Below are 25,955 nucleotides of genomic sequence, written 5' to 3'. Positions count from 1 at the left end.
TTTCGATTTAAATTGGGACGATCACATGGACGAAGCTGCAGGAAGGCTGGAGCAAAGACTGAGGAACAGTTACAAGATGCACAGGGACTGTTTAAAACCACGTTGGAGGTTTGCTGTAGCAAATGTGTTTGAAAAAGGTGACTAGTTTCCAGATATGACTGGTGGCTATAATCATTAAAAGACATCTCCATAGGATCCAACGCAAGTATGCGGTTGAATGGAGAGACTCGATTCCAAATCGGAGGCAGCGTTTCTACCTGACAGTGTTACACTATCAGAAACTCTTGTGTGTGCCTGCAGAATCAAGACCGCTTTTTATGCAGGCTGACGGTAACATAGTGGTTCATGGTGTGGGTTCCTGCAGTCATGTCGTAGTTCATGAACCACGGGCAACGTATGAGTGGCCAAGTAAGTGGTCCCGACAGTCGGGATACCAGTTACTTGGAATAAGGCTGGGCATCTCGGACATATTCTGAGTCGTGGTCACCTTTGTGCTCATACGGCAAAGACTACCAAATCCACTGGTTAGTCCCTCAGCCGTTAGGGGTAAAACCCAGTGGGACTCGGGGCAAGTAAGGCTAGTAACCTGCTTCCCTGGTACTTTAAATATGATGCTGGCAACAATCAGAGCAAAATGCCTCGGACCTTTGGAGGTGACGGAGTCCCACCTCTAACTGACAAACCAGGGACTCCTAAGATACGACTTGGCAAACAAATGGTAATGAGATGGGGAGCTATTAATATCAATGGGGGCTACTCTTGGAAGAAGGTAGAGCTGGCAGAGGCAGCAAGTAAGATGGGGCTGGACGTTTTAGCTGTTAGTGACATTCGGGTAAGGGGTGAGAAAGAAGAAGAAGTGGGAGAATACAAGGTCTACTTGTCAGGAGTCAAAGCAGGAATAGCACAATGGGGTGTAGGGCTTTACATCAGGAAAGAAATGGAACCCAGCGTAGTTGCAATAAGGTATGTAAACGAACGACTGATGTGGATAGATTTGACAGGGTCTAGCAAGAAAATTAGGATTGTGTCAGTATATTCGCATTGTGAAGGGACTGATCAAGATAAGATGGATAGTTTTTATGAGGCACTCAGTGATGTAGTTGTTAGAGTAAAGGACAAGGACAGTGTTCTGCTCATGGGTGATTTTAACGCCAGGATTGGAAATCGAACAGAAGGGTACGAAAAGGTTATGGGTAAATTTGGAGAGGATATGGAGGCCAACAGGAACGGGCAGCAACTCTTGGATTTCTGTGCCAGTATGGGCTTAGTAATCACAAACTCCTTTTTTAAACATAAGAACATTCACCGGTATACTTGGGAAAGCAGGGGAACCAGATCTGTCATTGACTATATAATAACAGATCAGGAATTCAGGAAGGCTGTGAGGGACACACGTGTATTAAGGGGATTCTTTGATGACACTGATCATTATTTAATCTGCAGTGAAATTGGGATTGCGAGGCCGAAAGCAGGTCCATATGTAGGAGGATAAGAGTGGAGAAACTTCAGGATAAGGAAATCAGGCACAAGTACATAACAGCGATCTCAGAAAGGTACCAGTTAGTTGAATGTAGTCAATTACAGTCATTGGAAAAGGAATGGACAAGGTACAGGGACACAGTACTAGAAGTGGCTAAAGAATGTCTTGGAACAGTAGTGTGTAAAAGTAGGAGGAAGCAAACAGCTTGGTGGAATGACACAGTCAAGGCAGCCTGTAAAAGGAAAAAGAAGGCGTATAAAAAATGGCTACATACTAGAACTCAGGTAGACAGAGAAAGTTATGTTGAAGAAAGAAACAAAGCCAAACAGATAATTGCAGCATCCAAGAAGAAATCTTGGGAAGACTTTGGAAACAGGTTGGAGACATTGGGTCAAGCTGCTGGAAAACCATTCTGGAGTGTAATTAGCAGTCTTCGAAAGGGAGGTAAGAAGGAAATGACAAGTATTTTGGACAGGTCAGGAAAACTGCTGGTGAATCCTGTGGATGCCTTGGGCAGATGGAGGGAATATTTTGAAGAGTTGCTCAATGTAGGTGAAAATACGATCAGTAATGTTTCAGATTTCGAGGTAGAATGGGATAGGAATGATGATGGAAATAGGATCACGTTTGAGGAAGTGGAGAAAATGGTCAATAGATTGCAGTGCAATAAAGCAGCTGGGGTGGATGAAATTAAGTCGGAACTCATCAAGTACAGTGGAATGTCAGGTCTTAAATGGCTACACAGGATAATTGAAATGGCCTGGGTGTCGGGACAGGTTCCATCAGACTGGACAAAAGCAGTAATCACACCAATCTTTAAACATGGAAACAGAAAAGATTGTAACAACTACAGAGGTATCTCTTTAATCAGCGTTGTGGGTAAAATCTTCTCAGGTATTGTTGAAAGGAAAGTGCGAGTATTAGTTGAGGAGCAATTGGATGAAAATCAGTGTGGGTTTAGGCCTCTTAGAGGTTGTCAGGACCAGATCTTTAGCTTACGACAAATAATGGAGAAGTGTTATGAGTGGAACAGGGAATTGTATCTATGCTTTATAGATCTAGAAAAGGCATATGACCGGGTTCCTAGGAGGAAGTTATTGTCTGTTCTACGAGATTATGGAATAGGAGGCAAACTTTTGCAAGCAATTAAAGGTCTTTACATGGATAGTCAGGCAGCAGTTAGAGTTGACGGTAAACTGAGTTCATGGTTCAGAGTAGTTTCAGGGGTAAGACAAGGCTGCAACCTGTCTCCACTGTTGTTCGTATTATTTATGGATCATGGTGAGATTAAGATATGTGAACACAAAATAAGCAGTCTTGCATATGCGGATGACTTAGTTGTGATGGCAGATTCGATTGAAAGTTTGCAAAGTAATATTTCAGAGCTAGATCAGAAATGTAAGGACTATGGTATGAAGATTAGCATCTCCAAAACGAAAGTAATGTCAGTGGGAAAGAAATATAAACGGATTGAGTGCCAAATAGGAGGAACAAAGTTAGAACAGGTGGACGGTTTCAAGTACTTAGGATGCATATTCTCACAGGATGCCAACATAGTGAAAGAACTGGAAGCGAGGTGTAGTAAGACTAATGCAGTGAGCGCTCAGCTACGATCTACTCTCTTCTGCAAGAAGGAAGTCAGTACCAAGACTAAGTTATCTGTGCACCGTTCAATCTTTCGACCAACTTTGTTGTATGGGAGCGAAAGCTGGGTGGATTCAGGTTACCTTATCAACAAGGTTGAGGTTACGGATATGAAAGTAGCTAGGATGATTGCAGGTACTAGTAGATGGGAACAATGGCAGGAGGGTGTCCACAATGAGGAAATCAAAGAAAAACTGGGAATGAACTCTATAGATGTAGCAGTCAGGGCGAACAGGCTTAGATGGTGGGGTCATGTTACACGCATGGAAGAAGCAAGGTTACCCAAGAGACTCATGGGTTCAGCAGTAGAGGGTAGGAGGAGTCGTGGCAGACCAAGGAGGAGGTACCTGGATTCGGTTAAGAATGATTTTGAAGTAATAGGTTTAACATCAGAAGAGGCACCAATGTTAGCACTGAATAGGGGATCATGGAGGAATTTTATAAGGGGGGCTGTGCTCCAGACTGAACGCTGAAAGGCATAATCAGTCTTAAATGATGATGATGATGATGATGATGATGATGATGACGGTAACATAGTCGTTGTGATAGTGTTTTTAATAGCGCGGTCCTTATGCATAATGTAAGTTGCCGACGGTAGAATCCTTCCGTGGTCAGCTTCAAATGTCGGTTCTCAATAGTGTTCCTCGAAAAGAACATCGTCTTCCCTCAGGGATTCCCATTTGAACTACTTGGTGAGTGTAATCTGACTACTGAAAAAGAAGAATTACTCGCCATACACAGTGACTCCCATGATCAAATTAATTAATTAACCTATCAATTTGATAGCAGCAACATGCCACCTGGCGGTTGCAGGCGATGGCTAGGGCAACACGGATATGATTTTTCACTTGGTGTTCTTTTCGTTGCGGCGATATCTTTTAACGATATTTCAGTCGTCCACCTATACATGGAGAGACAACCATCGTAATAAAATCGTATGTGTTACCGAATTTATAAAGTGATACATAGTATAAAACATATTTACAGCTTCTCTGTGCTGTTACCTTAAGAATTTGGAAATTTGTGGTAAGGCCTTATGGGACCAAACCATTGAGGTCCTTGGTCCCTTAGCTTACGCACTACTTAATCTAACTTAAACTGACTTACGCTAAGGAAAACACACACACACCCATGCCCGAGGGAGGACTCGAACCTCCGACGGGTGGAGCCGCCCGGACTGTGACAAGACGCCTCGGACCACGCGGCTACCTCGCGCGGCTTTATTTTAAAGAGACTTTTTGTCTGTAAAAATTTCTCTGCTCTGCAGGTGCTGACCCTGCAGTGCCCCTATTCTGTCCTCGGCAAAGAGGTGAAGCACTGCCACGACTAGAATCGCCTCTGGTGTGCCGCAGTTATGCCCCGATGCCACACTGCCGAAACAGCATGGCATGTGGCCTACCACTTGACCCCTGCAGCAGGTCAGCGGCTGCAGGCGAGCTTTTGGCCAAGTCCGATGGATCGCGACAGATGGCTCCTTCAGCGCCAGAGGTCACTCAGCGAGGACGCGCGCACCAGTGGCTTCTTGGTGGACAATGCTGGACTACATTACACTTCCGCACACACATTGCGCTGCCAATAGGAATCCTGTATGCATCCTCCGCCCGTGGCTCTGCAATCAGCTTTGCCGCAGTCAGCTTCCTGATGCCCGACGACCATGCAGCCGATCACTGCCAGACACCGCGCTGCCCGCTCCTCATCAGCCCGCTCCACCAGAGCGCCATTCTGCTGGAAGTACAGCATTTCATCTTTGTGTGATTTTGTCCAAACTGATCGCACTTTAAATGCGTACTTCAGTTTTTGCCTGTGTACTGTAATTGTATTTTTCTTATGCGCCGAAGAAACACTATTTCGTTGAACAGACTTAATTATTATTGGATGTCTTCACTAATGGACTGTCTACCGGTCAGTGATTCGTATTCAGAGTAGTGATCCAAGAATTAATTAAGTGCAGTAATTGAAAGAGACTACTTTGTTCCATTACAAATTTCCTGAAACAGAGCTTTCGTCAGCACCATTATGAACTTGTTTACTTTCCGTGCAGTGACAAACCTTTACCTACCGATATGTGCCTCAAACATTCAGAACTGAAACTTGCGAATAAAATGTGTTTTGTTTTGGATATTCACGTGCTCTTGTCCGAATGTCCCCACTGCGGGACAGTTGATTCTTCATCCTTGTTAGTGGTGTACAGCAACCTGAAAACCGGAATACAATGGTTCTCGTTCCCCCCATCCCAAAGGTGCGCTATCACTGGTCATATTTCCCACATATTAAAATAATGTAGCTGTCAACTGTCGTATCTGTGTTGAAAAGAACCAGAGCTCCAAGCGCTAATACAGAGCACTGAATTTCAAATCGTCATAGATAACGAAAGATTGCTAAAGCCGGAAATAAGTTAAGCCGAATTTTTTCAAGGGATGTAACCGTGTTCAGAAAGGATGGATTGAATGCAGTTGCCGGTGGAGTGTTTATTGTTGTCAGCAGTAGTTTACCTTGTCAAACTGAAGTGGATAGTACTGCTAGAGATTATACTTGACAACCAGAATAAATTAATAACTGGTCCCTTTAACCGACCTCCGACTCACATAATACAACTGCTGAAACAATTTACGTGATACAAAGCGGTGTTTGGATTATAGTTCATTTATTTCCTTAAAGAATTTGTCGGGAAATCGACTGCAGTGTATGGAATGTTGTTCAATTAAACGATTTATGTGATACAAGGCGGTGTTTGGGATATTGTTTATTTATTTAGTTAAAGGATTTGTCGGAAAACTGACTGGGATGATGTTTATTTAAACAACTTACAGGATACAAGATGGTGTATGGAGTATAGTTTATTTAAAGAATTTGTCAGGAAATCGATCGCATTATGGAATATTTAAACAATTTCGGCGCCATTTTATTGTGATCGCGCTTGGAAACACTGAGTTGGATTAGTTTATGGCTGCTGCCAGAGTCAGGGATGTTAAGGCTCTTATTATTTATTTTCCTCACTTTACGAAGCACGCTTGTGTCTAAGCGCAGACGGGAAAATCAGAACAATTACAAATCTAAAAGTTCATGACATATTTCGAAGCCCACGATCACTTCCTGCAGATGGACAAATTACTAGAATCTCAGTGGCAAACTATTTTGTACATATCGAGAAACATAAACAGTCTATTGAACTGTCAGTTAAACCCTTTAAACGTGGTTTACATGTTATGAATGGAATGGAGTGCGGTATAGTAGCCGCCGTTTGGGATCTCCCTATTGTCAGGGCACTGCAACGAAGGTCAGAATCGCCCAATGTTCTGATTACAGATCACGTTACTAAATACCACCGACCGCGGACCACATATTGGCCTCCTTTGATATCGTGGCCTCGAAACAAAGCATCAAGTGGCGACATTCTGTTGATCAGGAAATTCCATCGCTTCCTGTTTCTGTCTTTCTCAAGAGGCCACTCCCTGATTGTCTGTGTGAACCAACGTCCCGAAACATACAGACGGAGGTTTGCATCTCTCCTCACAATACAGTGTTGCTGTTGGCTAATTCTGGAGACAAAGAGAGAGCTGATAGAATTTCGACATCTAAAATATAGTGAAATAACTCTTTCGCATTACCCGTTCAGGTTAACTGTTTAATAATCTACAGCAGTCAAACAGATCGCGCAAAACGCTCACCTCCACCTTACGATTATTCTTCTTCATAATAAAACATATTTTGAACGTTTGAGTATCTCACACAAACATAATGCAATACAAGTAATGAAATTTCCGCCACAAATAGATCGTGGCGCAAAATATATCCGAGGTCTTCTACATACCAGCATTTGAGAGCACAAACACCCTCCTCCACCAGAATGTTCCACTAAACGTATCTGGTGAAAAGAAGAAAACCCTAAATTAGTTCTCTTCACTACATTCGGAAGGAGAGAGGAAGGTTCTACTGTATGGTAGAATAGGGTCAACAGCAAATGCCACTGCAAGGCAGGGACCATTGCGATGTAATGAGACGCACTAAACATGACATACTTCAACCACAATCCAATCGGTATTAATAACCTGTTCATGGCTAAATGTCAGAGCTCACTATCAGTCGTGAATCTGACGTCGCGATTGGGGTTTTAAAGCATTTAAAGCACTAATTAAGCCCTAAGCTGCTTCTCTCCGCTACATTCGGAAGGAGTAGAAGGAGGAAGGCCTACTGCATGATAGGGTAGAGACAACAGCAAATACCACTGCCAGACAGATTCCACTGCGATGTATTGAGAAGCACTAAACACGACACACTTAAAGACCCGTAGCAATCAGCTGTCATGGCTAAATGTCTGAGTCATCTGAAAACATTTGCACATACCGCGTGGTCCTGTCCCGAGCTCCACATGCAACGCACCCGTCCCCATGTACATTGCCAGTGCCGACATTAAGAGGTCAGCCACAGCCGCAGTCGTGGACGAGCGTGTATGCCAGAGTGCACCACCCCGGCCGTGGAGGTCATCTGGGGGTGATTGGAATGGTGGGGATTCGGATGTTATCAATATATCCAGCGCAAACATCCATCATTTTGAATCTTCTCTCATCTAACAGACACACGTCCGCATCTGTCGCGCTCACGCGGCTCACTGGTCACTTCGCCAGCCCTCGCTGCCGCGGGCAAGATCAGGCGTAGGCGCATTCTTTGTACACGTCAGAGGCTGAGCTAATCCGTTACTTCCGCTTAGCGAGACCTCATGACCGCCCTTGCAGGCAGCCACGGTGCACTACGAAACAAGCAGCTGCAGCTTGGACGTCTATCTGCCCCGACATAGACCCACCAGTTTAAAAAATCTGTTTTGTCCAATCTGAGGCAACGATGTTGTAAGAGGTCCGAGCAGATGTAATTTCGATGTATTGCTCATGCGCTGCCTGCGATATGCAAGGTCTCTGACCAGAGAGCAGTGTTGACTGCAGTAGGAACTGTGTAGCTGTAGCAATAAGTTGTTGCTAGTCTGGAGTCTGCTCTGGTCTGGTATGGTGTATCGTGTTGGGTGGCCCGGTCGCGGTGCAGCGATGCCGGAGCCTGAGTATTATTGTATAAGATAAAAAGCAGCCTCGCGCATATGTAGTAATGTTATCTCAAGTCGCATGTAAATGTTTTAAAACTCTCGTAATAATAATCTTCCTCATAAAAAGTAACTTTTAACAACCATTCATTTCAATTTAAAGAATTTACTAATTTCTCCCATCCATGATCATCCGGATTATTGCAATAGAAAAATCAGTTGCTCCCTTTCATAAATGACTGATAGGCTCCCTTTCATAAATGACTGATAGGTCGGCCAGCATTGCACAGAGCTGTGCCGGAAAAAATTATTGTAAGAGCAGATATATCTGGCGACTTCATTGAGGTAAGAATTTTTCCTTTTTTTATTCAGAATGATCTTTCAGGGCCATGACGCAGCACTGCTGTCGTCCAAAATTTACCAGGTTAAATTCACAGTGAATTATTGAAAAGTCATAAGTGAGCGACAATTTAATTGAGAGGTTAGTTACATTGTTTTATTACCAGGTTACTGAATTTATTTTTTATTGGGAGGTTACACTGAATGTGAACGACATAATTATAATTTTTACTGTTGAGAGGTTTAGGAATTTTTCTGTTGTGAGGTTACGCTAAATGTGAATGAATTTTGAGCTTAGATTAAATCAGAAAGTATTTTGTAGGGAAGTTATAAATGTAAATGAATTTTGTGGGGAGGTTACACTGTGAAAGAATTTTGTTTTGAGGTTACACTAAATTAGAATCATTACTCATATTATTTATTTTAATTTTGTGGGGAGGTTACACTTGTTTTTTTTTATTATCATCTGCAAAAAAGACACTCTTTATTATTCATATTACCATTTACTTCATACAACTATTCATAGTATAGAGTTTCTTATTTCTAGCATATTTCATCACTAAAACTAAGATGTGTAGTTCTGTCTGACAGCCTGCATCAATCGCCTCGTATTCTGAAAGAAAATTAATTAGTTTAGACTGCTATCATACGATGTGTATAGTATATTCTTGTTAATGCTTGTTAATTCTGATCCATTTACTCTTCATCGCAAGGTATTCCATTATCTTTCGTTCATTCCGAAGGTGAAATTCCCATTTCATAGTAATCCACTGTGGTTTGTTTAATTTATTTCTTTTACACGTTATTGCTTTCTGAAAATGATGAATAAGGATTAATATGTTGCATTTAAATCATATATCCATTAAATAAAAACTGGTATCTAGTGATATAATTAAGCATACAGCATAGCATGACAGAAAACGTATTATGTCAAAAACATAGACAGTTTTCAAGTGCAAAAAATGTACACAGAGTATCATAATGTAATAGCAAAAAAAATGTAAAATAGTCACGATGTTGAGATATCATAAGGCAAAATGTCAAAGTCAACTGGTGTTCGTTATATCTTAAAGATTTCGTAGTGCATACAAACAAAACAGGAAAACAATCATACATACACGATAAATGGAAAATGTGCACGGTCTGATATATAACGACAAGAAATGACTTTCTTTGTGTTCAGCTTGTATGTTGTGTAGTTGATAGAGGCGAGAGTTGAAGACTTTAATGGAGAAAGAATTTGATAAAATTAGTATGTCACTAGATAGAATTGTATAATTGGTCATAAAATATGTAGGTTTATCTGCAAAAATGTGCACAGTCTGATGTGTAACGACAAGAAAAGCGACCTGCTAACCTTACCTTGCCGGGCACTTGCCAAAAAAAAATATGATAATCATCAGTAATTGTTCATATAAATATCATTGCATAAGTGGTCATACAAAAATCAGAAAATGGCATTACAGTGTGATAAATCATAAAGTATGTTCATTCAATAAAGGGTTTAATATTGGAGACATGGTGATTGCCCCTGCTTTTTCTGGTTCTCAGAGTTTCGACGTGTACTACATTGGGGTGAGGAATGCTGCGAATTCGATATGGACCTGAGTATAGAAGCTCAAATTTACTGCATCTACTAAAGTACAACATCCACCAACAACTCGTCTGAAATCTCATAAACCACCTTAAGTTGATCCAGAACTGTTCGTTTTATGTGACCTCCAAGTGGTGTCAATGCAGGAATGTACATCCATGCAGCAATGCTCGCCTGGTTCGAGACCCAACAAAGAACGTTGAGGGATTCCAATTACTGCACAAAACCTGGTTAAGGCTGCACTGCATTAGGACAGGTCAAAGGAGGTGTGGTCACACCTTGAAGAAATGAGGTTTCTATTCATCTGCTGATTGTGAAGTGAAGAAGCAACAATAGAACATATTCGACAGTCGACAGTGATCTGAAGAATCTACTTCAAGTGACTCCAAGTGCTCTGAACTGATTGTCACATTTGGACATTTTCATTTAGTTGTAGATGCTTTTGTGTACTTGTGCCTTATGATAAATAAATAAAATAATTCTAACACAGTGGCATGCATGTGACACAGCATGCCTTCATATACCCAAGAAGGCTTATGAGAAACTGACTGAGACATTTTCAAACTCATGTAGTTGCTGACATTATGGCGTGCGTGGAAGTAATGAAAATAGTTAACTGCTTTTACGTTTTAGGCAAATAATTTAAAGCCAACCGATCGATAATAACTTTTCTTTGTGAATTTACATTCGCATTCAATTTAATTTGTTTTATAACTGAGGAAACAATGTATGATATATCATACAATATGAAGTTTACTGTCTGCTGTGGAAATGATATAAAAAAGTCTTTAATAGGTTTCTCCAGCAGACAGAGAAGATGGTGACAAGGATGATTCCAAGAGTGATGAATATGAAGAAACGGATTTCATTAAATTAGATATGGGAACATTATTGCAAAAAGCTGAATGATCAGCGGAATATCCTGAACGTTTATGAAGAAAGTACGGAAAATACTAACAAGAGAAGCAATACTATACATGCCACAATACCACGTTCTTCAAATCATAGTCCAGCTAGTCATAGAAATCTGAAAGATAAAACAGTTACAGATGAGAGACAAAGCTAATTCCGTGACCCCTTTGAATTTAAATATAGAACCAACATCAACTGTTGTCCAGAAATTACAGGAAAATAATGCTGCACCTATCGATTTATTCAAAATGGTTTTGGACCATGACATAACAATACATTTGTAAGGAAAGTGTGAAGTATTCAGCAACGATAGGCTATACAGATTTTTAACTTTCAGTAGACTAATTATACACAGTGCCCACCAGGTTAGCCGATATCGCAAATGCGCTGCTTCCTGGACTCAGGTAGGCGCGCCTGCCCTGGATCGAATCCGCCCGGCGGATTACCGACGTCGGCCGGTGCGCCGGCCAGCCTGGATGTGGTTTTAAGGCAGTTTTTCACATCCCACTAGGTGAATTCCGGGCTGGTCCACACGTTCTGCCTCAGTTACGCGACTCAGAGACATCTGAACACGTTCGCACTATTCCCTGGATTACACAAGATGCAGACAGCTGGGATAAACTAATTCGGGATGGCGGCAGGAAGGGCATCTGGCCACCCCTTCAAATTAACCTTGCCAGATCCGATCCTAACCCTGCGAAACCGTAGGACAAGGCACCAGCAAAAGAAGAAGACAAATTATATACAGTAAATCCTCGATAATTCGAGATAATTGGGACCAAGTAAAGCTCGAATTTTGGAAAACTCGAATTACACGAAGAGTGACAATTCCAGAGACCTTTTATTTAAAACTAGATTCAGAGCTTAATGTTCACAGTATTACCATAGTAAACAAAGCTATTTCATTAGCTAACGTATTACTAAGTTTGTATTAGGAATTATGCTCTAGTAGAAACTCAGATATTTATTATAAATACAGTGTAAACAACAAATGAAGACCCTTACTAGTCTTTTCATGATCTGATGTTTTCATGGTTTTATGATCAATGAATGTTGATTTTTTTTTTTTATTTTTTCAGAACAAAAGCACGACGCTTTAGAGGAGTATCACTGCTCTACTTTGATTCTGTTTCGTCGACAGTCACTTACTGTTAAATTCGCCCATGTCCAACTCAGTGGTGGCTGATCGGAGGAGGCAAGGGAGGCTGGGCCTCCTCACTTTTCTATGGAAGAAGTAGATGTAGAAGTAGCAGTAGCAGTATGTGTCGACAATTGTTCTTATAGTAAACTTTTACATACTTTTGTCAGCGAGAGCGAAAGACGTTAGTTTATGCTATTTCTTCTAAACCGCCAGCACAAGAGAGCAACCCAAAGTGCGGAAGCTTAACCCTAACCTACGGCAGCCAGAGGCGCGAATCATACGGTGAAGCCACTACACACATGCCAGGTCGCCTGCAAAACTTGGTTGCCGTGATAACCTGACGAAGCAACTATGAACAGAAGAGGGGGCGTGCGCTTTGGTGGCATGGGAGGCCAGCAACTTGGTACCGCCTCCCTAGGTTTCTCTTACGTTAGTTGTTCTGTGTGCAGTGAAAATGGATGAAGCCCAACCTTATACAAGGACTGATGTAATGCTTTCTGGTGAGAACATTGTTACTTCCTTGCGTGAGCTTTCGTTTTCAAGGAGACGTGAAAGTGGACGACATGAAATTTTGCAGAGAGAACATGTAACATGGGCGCTACACCTTCTTCAGGAAGACAGTTTCAAAATACGTGCATTCCAAAGTTCATGGTATGAGTAGCACTAAAGGAAAATTTGGTCTGCTCGACCTGTTTGCTCTTAAGCACAATAAAAGCTGTTCAATCTGTTGAGTGTTTCGACAATCTGAGGAATCTGTCTACAGGTTTACCACGGTATGCTTCTTCTACAGATCATCTAAACGGTATTATTTCATGTACAGAAGTATGTGAGCAAGCGTTTAGTATTTCAGAACTGCTTAATGAACACCACAAATTGATGAAAATCAGGCACATCAGTGGACTGAAAGCTAACAGTGACATCATGAAAATCCTAATTGATGTCGCAGGCCTTTTGTATAACTAGGAGCTAACTCTCAGAGGTCACGACGAGACATAAGATTCCCTGAATCTGGAAATTTCAAAATCATTTTTTAACGTTTGCTTAACAGTAAAGATGATTTGAAAGCAAGCTGGAATAAAATGACCTATTTCCAAGGATTTTCAAGAACTGTACAGAACGAACTGTTTGAATGTATAAATGAGTAGATAAGTTTGATAGAACCTAATTTTATGCCTGTATTGGGGACGAAGCAACAGTCACAATGCTCGTATTTTAAGACTAACGGACTCCAACGCCGACATTCAACAACATCATCTTGGTTTTCATGATGTTAGCGAAGCTAGAGAACTGCCGCGCTTTATTCGCTGCGCTAAGTGGCGTGTTTCGGAATTATGATATTAAGAGCAAACTGGTGATCCAAACCTACGATGGTGCTTCCGTTCTGGCAGGAGAATTAAATGGCCTGCAAACTAAGTCCATGAAATTTCCCCGTAAGCGCGTATTACTCACTGTTTTACACGTCGTTTAAATTTAGTTATGCAGCAGGACAGTTCTTGTGTAATACCAGTATCTAAGTGTTTTTTTAATCCACACTTCAAGGGTATTCATTCTGTCTTCTACCAGTCTTTCAAACTCACAGCAATTGTCGACGATATTGTTGGCAAACGCATTCCTTCGAGCAGAGAAACGAGATCGAACTGTAACGCCAGAATAATATCTCCTATTCACGAAAACCATCCGGGGCTAACTGAGGTTTTAAAAGAAGTAATTGACAGTCCAGACTCTAGTGCAACGACTACAGGAGAAGTCTGCGCGTTTCAGAAATAGCCTCCAACACTTTGTTTTTTGTTCTCTCTCTCTCTCTCTGTTATTCAAAATTTGTTTAAAAACTGAACCGCTTTTCATCATTCTCCAGAAAAAGCCAATGAGGCACAGTTTTGTTACAAAGCTTACACAGGAAACTAAAGAAATGAAGATAAATTCCACGAAACGCTCATCTAATTCACAACCCAAAGCTTCCATGAACACAGCTGAAATGATAGATGGATTGATGTCACAATACAAAAAGGTTTACTTCGAGTTATTCGATATTATAACAGAGCTGGAAACAAGACCTTCACATCGTGATAAACTGATCTTTCGTAAGTTAGGCGTTTCTGTCCAGCGTTTCCCCCTAGACGGTTTGGATTCTGAATGACGCGTCCTTAAGTCGCTCTCTGTTACGTGTAGAACTGGGGACCGTATTTTGCTCCCAGAATAAATAAACATTTCACGCTGTCAGTGTGGAGGACATTATCAAAATAATGACTGAGAATGAAACGAACCAAATTCTTCCATAAGCTTCCAAACTATTTCATCTAATAGCCACCATTCCTGCAACAAGTGTTTCAGATGAAAGGAGATTTTCTTGCCTTAAACGAGTAACAACGTAATTGAGGAACAGTATGGCCCTCGATCGTTTATCAGCTCTTGCTTGTACCTCAGATGAAAAACCAGTACTGCGAATACTTCAAAGCCAAGAGACATGGTACAGATACGTCATCGAAAGATTCGACAAGAAGAAGGATCATTGAGCTAACTTGTTTTACAAGTAACAATGCTCCGATGCTCAATCTACCAGTTCGTCTGTACGAAGGCAACTGCAGTTTGACATAGGAGAAGACTGTTGACTGAAAAGATTAAGGAACCTACTGTCATATCCACATTTCGTAAAGAGAATGGCTCAATGACGGCTGGATGGACGGGGTCAGCAAAATATCTGCTAACTGCTCTACTTCCTGATGATGACACTAACGCAGATACTGAGATACATGCACAACTTAGAAGTGAACAACATAAAAGAATACGATAATCAGATGTTGGTGATACCTTTCGCTCAAGAAGTTGTTATCACAGTTTCCAAGTTCAGAACTGGAAAGGCACCTGGCCCAGATGGCGTTTACCCTGAGGGCGTGCAGATGGTAGGTCCACTGACAGTGCCACATTTGACATCATTAGTAACCGAAGCGTTGCGAGTAGGAAGGATTCTTGGGATACGGAAAACAGCTAGAGTAGTTATGATTAAAAAGGGATTAGGATAAAGATCCGGCATCACCAAAAAACTGTAGACCAACTTGCTTATGAAACGTCTTGGGCAAAGTTCGGGAGTGTCTGCTCTGTGACCAGCAGCCGCAAGGGGAGCTCTTGGGTCTCAACCAGTGTCAATATGGATTCAGAAAAGAGAAGTCTATAGACGATGCTGTTAACAGAGCTCTTCATAATGTATAAATTTTGACAGCGAAGTACGAAACCGAGCTCATAATTGACATTGCAGGCGCATTCGATGATCTTCGGTGGCCTGCAATGTACGCACGCTCCGAGATCTCAGTGTCCGCAAATGTCTGTGTCGGAGCTTTGTAGATTATTGCAGCGGACGTTAACGTCCAGTGAATTGCGGGGCAGAGCACTGTAATTAAAAGCGTTACCAAGGGCTGTCCTCAAGGCTCCGTAAGTGGTCCATTGTTCTGGGATCTTATTTTTGTGCCCCTATTTACACCTTTTGGAGGGGGAAGATCCTATTGAAGGTGCTCTTGTGCAGAGTCCACGCAGCATACCGTGGTTGGTAGATGCGCAGTCAGCAGGGTATGTCTGGGGAGAACGGTAGTGGGGCTTATGGGCAGACGCTGTAGGGGAAGTGCTGAGCGCTGGAGGTGAAGCGCCATTGTAAACTGAAGCCTATGCTCACGTTTTTTGTAAATATTAAATGGAGCCCCTCCACACCCAAACTTGCATAATGACTGTTCAGAAACATCTACTGTCACCTATACTTTGGTCGGTGTCTAAAAAGAATTCCACTGAAAATGCAGCGATTTCTTTTCGCTTGGCTTGTTAACCATTTGCAACTTTCAGAGAAGCATCATGAGTGGCGAATTTTGAGTGAAATCTACACATTTCTCTTGTTACCACGTTAAGATTTGCTTCTTTTGCCGAACACTTCACTAAAATGTTGTGCAGAGGCAATTGCGAGGGAATTCTGAACAGTGTTTTGTTAAATGAGGATCTGAGGAAAAGTAAGGCCAATAGGATACGAAAACCTCGGTACAAAATAAACATGTAATGTCTTCGGCACGATTGCAAATGAGGGTGCTACATCAGATCAGTTTACTCGAGATTGTTGACAAATAGAAACCTGCACCCAAGTCCAACAAAAAATTTAGTATCTTAGCTAAATTTCATGCGCAGCACCACATGCATCGAAAGCAAAACCATAGCGAGCTCTGTTTTTCATTTCAAATTTTTTCTTATTTCACGATTGCTTACTTCCATGTAAGTATTAAAAATAACTATGACTGTTAACAAAATTATGGGCATATCATCCTGACACATAAAGCTGTAAGAAAAGCGAAAAAGAATTTTTTTTACCGAATAGTTCCTGTAAAATCGTCTGAGAAAGATAGCAGGGCGTGCGCCTCAATTCTGTCATCGCCAACCAGCCGGAAGGTGGCAAACGGTGTCAGCCTTCACTTCTGAACAAATGGATGAACTCGCTCAGAGCTTTGGACGAAAACTGGTTACAGCACATTAGCCATGTTATCTTATTCGGCCTCTACACAGACGACATCCTAGAAGTTGTGTCTGCAGAATCAAGGGCGATACTTGAGGATAAGATTTTCACTATGTGATCAAAAGTATCCGGACACCTGGCTGAAAATGACTTATAAGTTCGGGGCGCTCTCCATCGGTAATGCCGGAATTCAGTATGGTGTTGGCCCACCATTAGCCCTGATGACAGCTTCCACTCTCGCAGGCATACGTTCAATCAGGTGCTGAAAGGTTTCTTGGGGAACGGCAGCCCATTCTTCACAGACTGCTCCACTGAGGAGGAGTATCGATGTTGGTCGGTGAGACCTGGCATGAAGTCAGCGTTCTAACACATCCCACAGGTGTTCTACAGGATTCAGGTAAGGACTCTGTGCAGGTCAGTCCATTACAGGGATGTTATTGTCGTGTAACCATTCCACCACAGGCCGTGCACTGTGAACAGGTGCTCGATCGTGTTGAAAGATGCAATCGCCATCCGTGAATTGCTCTTCACCAGTGGGAAGCAAGAAGGTACTTAAAACATCAGCGTAGGCCTGTGCTGTGATAGAGCCACGCAAAACAACAAGGGGTGCAAGCCCCCTCCATGAAAACACGACCACACCATACCAACACCACCTCCGAGTTTTACTGTTGGCACTACACACACTGGCAGATGACGTTCACTGGGCATTAGCCATTTTTTCCATTGTTCAATCGTCCAATGTTTACACTCCTTACACCAAGCGAGGTGTCGTTTGGCATTTACCAGCGTGATGTGTGGCTTATGAACAGCCGCTCGACCATGAAATCCAAGTTTTCTCACCTCCCGCCTGTTATGGTACTTACAGTGATGCAGTTTGGAATGCCTGTGAGATAGATGTCTGCCTGTTATACATTACGACACTCTTAAACTGCGGCGATCTCTGTCAGTCAACAGAGGAGGTCGGCCTGTACGCTTTTGTGCTGTACGTGACCCTTCACGTTTCCACTTCTCTATCACATCGGAAACCGTGGGCCTAAGGATGTTTAGGCGTGTGGAAATCTCACGTACAGACGTATGACACAAGTGACACCCAATCACCTGACCACGTTCGAAGTCCATGAGTTCCGCAGAGCGCCCTATTCTGCTCTCTCACGATGTCTAATGACTACTGAGGTCGCTGATATGAAGTACTTGGCAGTAGGTGGCAGCATAATGCAACTAATATGAAAAACGTATGTATTTGGGGGTGTTCGGATACTTTTGATCACATAGTGTATGATGTGGTGCTTGCTCAGATGAAGCATTGGTGCAGGTGTAACGAACTGACTATAGCTGTTCATAAAACAACATACATACATCTGAAGGAAAGACTTTCTCTTGCCAGAAATCCCTCTCTGAGGCTTGACGGGATCCCTGTAAAATGCAGCACTTTTTGTAGATATTTAGACATTCTTCTAGACAATAAAATAGACTTTCTAGAATACGTACACTCTGTTACTCAGAAATCGGCTAAAATTATGCATAAGATTGCTCATGCTGGCACTGCTGACTAATAAATTACAGCTGCAAGTGGTGCGGACGTATCAAAGAGCTCTCTTCAACACCATTTCGGGCTTCGCTGCAACCGTCTGGGCGCAGCGCCTTCGAATAGACAGCTACAAAACAGTACTGCGATGAATTCATCTAAGTGTATCTCTGAGGCTCTCCGGAGCCTTTCACACTAAACCTGTCAAGGATTACTAGTAATTCTGGGGATACGTCCAGTGGATATCATGGCATGTTACAGGAAGTGCTTTATTGGTTGGGGTGTTGACAATACAATTGTGTGTGTGAGATCACAGGAACTCATATTATTGATAAAAGAAATTTATCAGCCTGGAAGTTATATGAATGGCTGTCTCATTGGGTAACTTGAAGCACTGCAAGGCAGATTTACAACACAGTCCCAAGAATCAGGGACAGGCAAAAACAGCACGAGGTCACTCCTACTCGTGGTATCATGCACCTATTAATAGGTCACGGTCCATATACCCAACATTTGCATCGAGTGGAATGTAGTAACACACCAATCTGTGAATGTTGGCAGGAAGGTTGCGCTTCTCAAGTAGTTTTCAGTTATCCCTTTCTACAGGTAGAAAGAGACTGCAGACAGTTTGATTGCGATCTGGAAACAATCGTAAGAGACCAAAACTTGTGGACTACAATTAAAATGATTGCACATAGAATATTCAAATGGCAGCTGCTAAACTTTCAGTCTATAATACCAATACAATGAATATCAAAATAACGTCAATAAATGGTTCAAATGGCTCTGAGCACTATGGGACTTAACTTCTGAGGTCATCAGTCCCCTAAAACTTAGAACTACTTAAACCTAACTAACCTAAGGACATCTCACACATCCTTGCCCGAGATAGGATTCGAACCTGCGACCGTACGGTCGCGCGGTTCCAGACTGTAGCGCCTAGAACCGCTCGGCCACTGCTGACAATGGTAACGGCAGAGTTGGACCATTGGCAGATCATGGGCCTAAACTCTGTGGGGACCAGGAAACATGTTGGAAAATCCCCTTTCCTTCCCTTTTTAATGTGCCCACATCCCTAGTGCTCCTAATAACCATCACCACCAACAACACTGCTATTAAGACGACAACCATACTACTACTACTGTTAAGAGAAACAATAATAATAATAATAATAATAATAATAATAACGAACTCCGCTATTACCGGTCCCAAGCCCGGCGCACCCTCCAACAAGTGATGGGGAAGGAGGAAGGGGAGGAGTAACAACCTCGTTAAAAACCCTGGATCCATCTGGCTCCGGATGGTAGTACCCTGTTAGGCCCCCTGCCTATGGTTACAAGTGAAACCCGACCAACGGTCTCGAAGGCGGAAGAGGAAGTGCCTAGTGGGGTGAACCATGAACAAAATATCGAATTTCAGACTAACAATCCGACTTAATCTTGGAATTACGTTCCTTACTTTGTGTGCAACACAGTTTCAATTGTAGTATAGAAATTCCGCAAAATGAATGCACTATCCCATCATCAAGTAGCTATTTCACAAAAGAGCACAATGGAAAACATGGATATTAAAGTAGTAAGGAATGGTGAATCTGATTCTGATCATTACCTCTATAAAATTAAAGTCAAACTACTACCTAATAAGGAACAAAGAAAGTCATGAAGGTTAATAAAATATAATACAGACAGACTTACTATAAAAAAGAATCAATAAAAAACCATCAAGACTAAATTCAAGTGGCTAAACATGGCAACTGGTAAGAAATATCCAAAGCAATTAATAATGCTGTAAAGAAAACATTTGGGTCAATAAAAAATAAAAGGAAAATATAGTGCAATGAAATATGCAAAGAAACCTAGCAGAGGGGGCTAAAAATGCCCAAAGAAAATTGAAGATTACGACCAATTTAAACAACAAAGAAAGGAAACAGCCAGGCTAATCAGAAATATCTATAGAAAGTTTGAAAAGCAGAACCTTTTGAAACTAGACAAAAACTTTGTAAAAGAGGATACCTATGCTTTTTATCAGACTTTCAAGAACAAAGTAAAGGAGTACCAACCCCAAATGTCTGTTTCAAAAATGAAAAAGGCAAAATTGGGTTAAGCTATATTGTGAAATGCTAGCAAGATATTTTCATCAGCTTTTGAACTGTCCTGAACCAAGTCATAAATTGGAATTCCCAGGTACTAATGAAAATCTGGAGGAAGATTTACCACCAACTACAGAAGAAACAGAAGAAGTAATTAAAACCCTCAAAAACAACAAAACAATTGGAGAAGATTCTATTACAGCTGAACTTCTGAAGTGGTCCTTGGCAAACACAGCAAAGCAGCTAAATTTACTCTTTGAAGAAATATGGAAATCAGAAAAAATTCGAGAGGACCTTTCCTTGATACACTCCACAAGAAAGATAATAAACAGGATGTAATCAATTACGAGGAATTTCTTTACTGGCAGTAGTGTATAAGGTATTTTCCAAGATTTTATTAAGCAGAACAGAAACAACACTAGACAGTCATTTAGGTGAATATCAAGGTGGTTTTAGGAAAGGAGGGTCATGCTCAGAACAAATATTTAAACTGAAGTCAGTAATTCGCCGCCGATTACTTAATTCACAGGACATTGTAGTTAGGTTTGTGGATTTCAAAAAGGCTTTTGATTCTGTTGACAGAGGACCTATAGATAAAATAATTCGAGAATTTGGCGTAAAGTCTAAACTGGCAAACATAATCCTTGAAACACTTGCAGATACAGTCTGTAAAGTAAAATTTATGGGAGAAATTTCACAGTTTTTCAAAATAAAAACAGGTGAATGACAAGGAGCCGGCCTCTCTCCAATTCTTTTTAATTGTTGGTTAGAGAAAACACTGAGAATTTGGAATGAGAGGCTTATTGAACTCAACAACTCATTTATAAGATTAGGAAAACAAAGCAAAAAGATTGAAATCAACTGTCTTGCATTTGCAGATGATTTTGTTATACTTTCCGAAAATGTGGCATCTGCTATAACACAAATAATCTGCTTAAGAATTTCTACAGAAAAAACAACATTTGTAACAAACGTTAAGAATGTTCCAAAATTCCTTAAAACATATAGAGAATATAAAAAAATGCAAGTATCTAAGGGAGATAATCCACGAAAATGTTTTGGAAAAATCTGCTATAAAGGAAACGTTGCATGAAATGGAGAGAGCATATGGTGTCACCAAAGACCTCTACAATAAAGGTGCCTATCCATAAATGCAAAAATAAGGCATTGCAGCACAGCAGTGAAGCCAAAATGCCTATATGCGAGTGAATGCCTGACATTAAACTATAATTTAGATAAATTAGAACTACTGGAAAGGCAAATTATAAGGAAAATATTAGGGCCACAAAACACAGAAGAAGGTAGGAAGTTACAAGGTAATACTGAAATATGCCAAAACATAGAAAATATTTCAAACATAATGAGAAAAAGAAGACATGTTTTTCGGACATTTATTTCGAATGCGAGACTTTAGATTAAGTAATAAGATATTCAAATATTTGTGGGATAAGAAATCCACAACAAGCTGGATCAACGAAATAAAAAAGGATTTAGAAAGAAACAATATAAAAGCAGAAGATATATACATTAGAGAAGCCTTTTGGGGAAAAAGTATTGAAAATGAAAGGATTCCAGGGCACAGTAACTAAAAAGACTGGCTGAAAATTGTCTAATGACAGAAAGAAGAAACACAGTGAACAGATGAAAGCATACTGGAAGAAAAGAAAAGAACAAAGAATGGAGACCTGAAATTGGGATGTGGTCCTCAGATGGCTTGTTCACAATAAAATAATAATAATAATAATGACACTCATTTTTATTTACAAATAAGATCAATTCAATTTCAACTTACTGCCACGAATTTTTGACCTGTTATCTGGAAACTCTGAACAGGTCATATATATTCAATAATAATTGTGAGATACAATGATTTATATTTCCTATATATTAATAAATTTTGTTAGGAGCAATTATTTGTAATACAAATGTAGAAATAAAACAGAAAATTGAAAATAAGAATCAATAAAAAAACATAAAAGGAATTAAGTCAAGCTACAAGTGAGTAACTTACAGCTTATATTACTAGTTATGTTACTGGCAGCTATGGAATAACTCCAGATTTGCCGATTAATTACATGTGTATCTACTCCTAAACCTATTATTGCTATACTATTCTTCATTGCCCACACTGTTATGTGCATGCCTTGGCAATCCTCAAGTCTACTCGTACTTGTGTGGGTGGCCATAGCATTCTTTTTTTTCTTTCTTTCCTTCCTTTTTTAAAAAAAATGTTTCTTATATATTAAGAGACCAAACAGAATGCTAATAATTGTCTTGTTCCTACTACCATGGCAATGATTAGATTTGAAGTTACACATAGATTTTTCACATCTCAATGAAAATTCAGACACAGATTCATCTGATGAAGTGTATAAAGTGAGTCCACTGATTGGCATTTAAATAAGAAGTTCAAAGAATTTTCTGACTGTATGGGTTCCATTTTCTCTTTGGGTGAGGCTACAGGTGACATTTTAGGAAGCAGTTTATTAGAAGCAAACCTATCAGATTTGGTTTCAGATAGTGGCTGTACAAAGCCTAACAGCTACCTAGTAAAGTTCTCACCCTAAATAGTAAAAGGTGATACTTTTGGATGCATGATTCGAGGCACTTCAGTCACTTGAAAAGTTTCACATAACTTTTGTACCAATAGAAAGCTGCATTTTTCTTGACAAACTGCTTCAATTTTTTATCTCTGTCAGATTCGGGGTTGGAGCATAACTTATTTGTTATTGGTACATTAAGGCAGGATTACAGAAAAAATCGTCCTAAAAACATTGCCAAAACTCAACATGGTTCCCTTTGGGCAGTACAGACTTCAGATCAAAAAGATTACTCATCTGAGATGGAATGATAAGACATACGTTACAATTGGTATAAAAATGCCAGAAGAAGATGTTACAAGTCTACCCCACACACAGTGCCAGTGCTGGAGTATAAAAGATAGAACCCAGATCAGAATTCTGCAGCCAACTAGCATTTACCATTGTAACCGTGGTATGGTTATATCATGATATTGTAGGGCGACGGGTAAAAGTTACTAATCTGTTTGTTCGCCGTTTTTCTCACGCAAGCCTGGCAACTAATTTTGTGCTTAGCCAGAAAGCGAAGGGAAACAATGACCTTAGTTTCCAGTCTGCACGGCCACATTCTGGTCCAGCCCAATGAAAGAAAAGTTTCTATCCTCCTATTTCTTTGCGGGATCAGGCTTGTGATTTTAAATATAAGTATAAACTTCCAATCAAAATTGTATTGCTTAAAGTTTCTCATATACAACGCTTGGAAATTCACTATTTTCAATTGAAAGCAAGTCTTTCTATTCTAACAGCCCATTTAGCAGTTCAGAAGCGACCTCTACGGTACGTTCCTACCAGATTGTCTTTCGCCCTCACACAAATTACTCAATGAAAGTTTGCAATAAATGTTCAAAATTAATGCTCGCCATAAAAATGGAAATAAAGCCACCACTTGCCACGCGGAATTGTAATTCTCAAGGACGGCACACTAACAGTTACTCTAGCGAATTCTAAGCGATCCAGGACGGTGTAAAGTCCTTGCGAGTTCACTATCCGTTTTTACCGCAAAATACGCGATTTGTCACCGTTCGGCTCTGACGTCATACGAGGCAGAGCGCGATCCGACGTTTGACAGACGTGAACATTACAGTAGGTGAATGCGAAGTGCACCTTTCTACTGTCTCTCGGGCTATATTTATTCATATAGGTGCCGGAGCAGACGGCCGAGGGAACATCTGTTGTCTACGGCTATCTGCATACTGCAGCAGACTCCGAACGACCGCTTTGTCGGGCATATAACCTTCAATAACATGGTTACAAATTAATTCAGAAACTTATTAATTTTAACTTGTACACAGTTAAGCTGTTTAAGGGGATACGGAATCACCTATCCCCGCAATGTTAATATATGCCTACTATAGGGAACATTTTCTCACAAACTACTGGAGACAGAGAGGTAAAAATTTTACTGTATGTGCATTCATATGTTACAACAATACTGAAACAACAGTTTATTGTCAAAGTATTTTCTTACAGAGATATTGTACATTTATTTTTAAGTAAATTTTTTCCATCGCTTTTTACTAGACTATCACCCCTAAGTCTTTTGTAAATCAAGTAATTAAAAAATCGTTGTTTCAGTATGTAATAGGGACCTATGTCACTACGTCATAAAAATTTCAGACTTCTAGGTTGACCAGTACCTGAGATAATGTTCCTAGATGAAGTAAAAAGTAAACTTACGGGAAACGGAGAAAGAAGATTAAAACATTCCTGATCCGTAGCTAATACCCCCTTCACAGTCTTCATAATCATCTTCAAGTCTTCTTTTGGCACCCCTCTGCACCTGTCTTGCTTTTTTCACTAATGTCTTGATTATATTATCAGCATGCCTTAGTCTGTGCTGATCTAAAAAGAACATAGCACGTACCGTACGGGAACCAACACACATACCCAACTTTTGAAGGACCTGGCATTTAGTTATATTTCCAAGATTGAAGGTTGCCACAGCATCATACACACCAAAATGTAGTGTATTAATTCCGACAAACACTGTTTTTGGGAGACGATGCCATATCACACTATTCAAGCACTCGTTGGGGTTCTGCGTTTTTCCGTGAAGACATTTCATCAGAAGACTTCTGTCAGCCAGATCTCTGAAAATGGGCTTTATTTCTGCCATGATGGCTGATGGTAGACTGTGGTGGTGAATGTATTTCTCTCCTGTTGTTAGTCCCCTATTGTATTTACACCAGCTGTTTTCACCTTTGGGGCACAAACCATGTTGTGGATGCTCATCCGTGGATGCGGTGTGGAAATATAAAGCCCATATAGCTCTCCTCATTTCTTCAAGATTGCCTGTATTTTGCCTGATTGCAAGGCCATAGCAGTTCTGAATGTGGTCTATTATGGAATCAGTCAATCTTCCTCTGCCATCCAAGGTTTTCCCATCATCTAGTTTTTTCCCTTTCATAACTGATTTTAACCTTCTCAGCCTGGCACCCATTCTCTTCTGCACATGTCCTATACATTCAAGTTTGCTTATATTTACACTGTTCCCATATGGTTTGCTTTCCAAAACTTCTTTGAATGCTTTAGAGTCACCATCTCCCAGATATTTCAAACTTTGAAGGTGCACTTGGAAGATTTAGAACACCACATAGCATATCACCAGCTGCTTTGCCCTTACCAATTGCTCGCAATCCATAAACTAACCTAATATTTACGCTATAAAGTTCAGTTTTCTTGTATCACTTTAAAGGTACTGCCAAAAAGTTCATGGTCAGCCACGAGAGACGTGTATAACTAAAGCGCAATACCCGATCTCACAAATATATAAAAATAAAATAGTTATAATTGTAGTAGAGCTATGTATGATACGTCATTTTAAAGAGGAAACATGGCAGAATATAATACGCCAATAAAAAAAAATTCGATTTTTTAACCCAAAATCCGATTCCGTATCCCCTTAAAGACACAGAAAAAGTTTCAGCTCGCTAGAATGAAAACTTCTAGAATTTTTGTAGTGGAACTAACGGTAGATCGTTACTCCGAACCATATCTTTACTAGAACTTACGTCAGCAGTTACTAACACTACAACTCTCATATTTGGTATAGCCCTATCACTTGGTATGTTTTATCATCCATTTTAACCAAAATTCTCTATCATAAAATCACAGGTACTTAATCTACAACAATTGGGTGC

Source organism: Schistocerca americana, chromosome 1, assembly GCF_021461395.2.
Source record: "Schistocerca americana isolate TAMUIC-IGC-003095 chromosome 1, iqSchAmer2.1, whole genome shotgun sequence".
In the NCBI taxonomy this organism is placed as follows: Eukaryota; Metazoa; Arthropoda; class Insecta; order Orthoptera; family Acrididae; genus Schistocerca; species Schistocerca americana.
Note: the sequence above shows the minus strand (reverse complement) of the source record.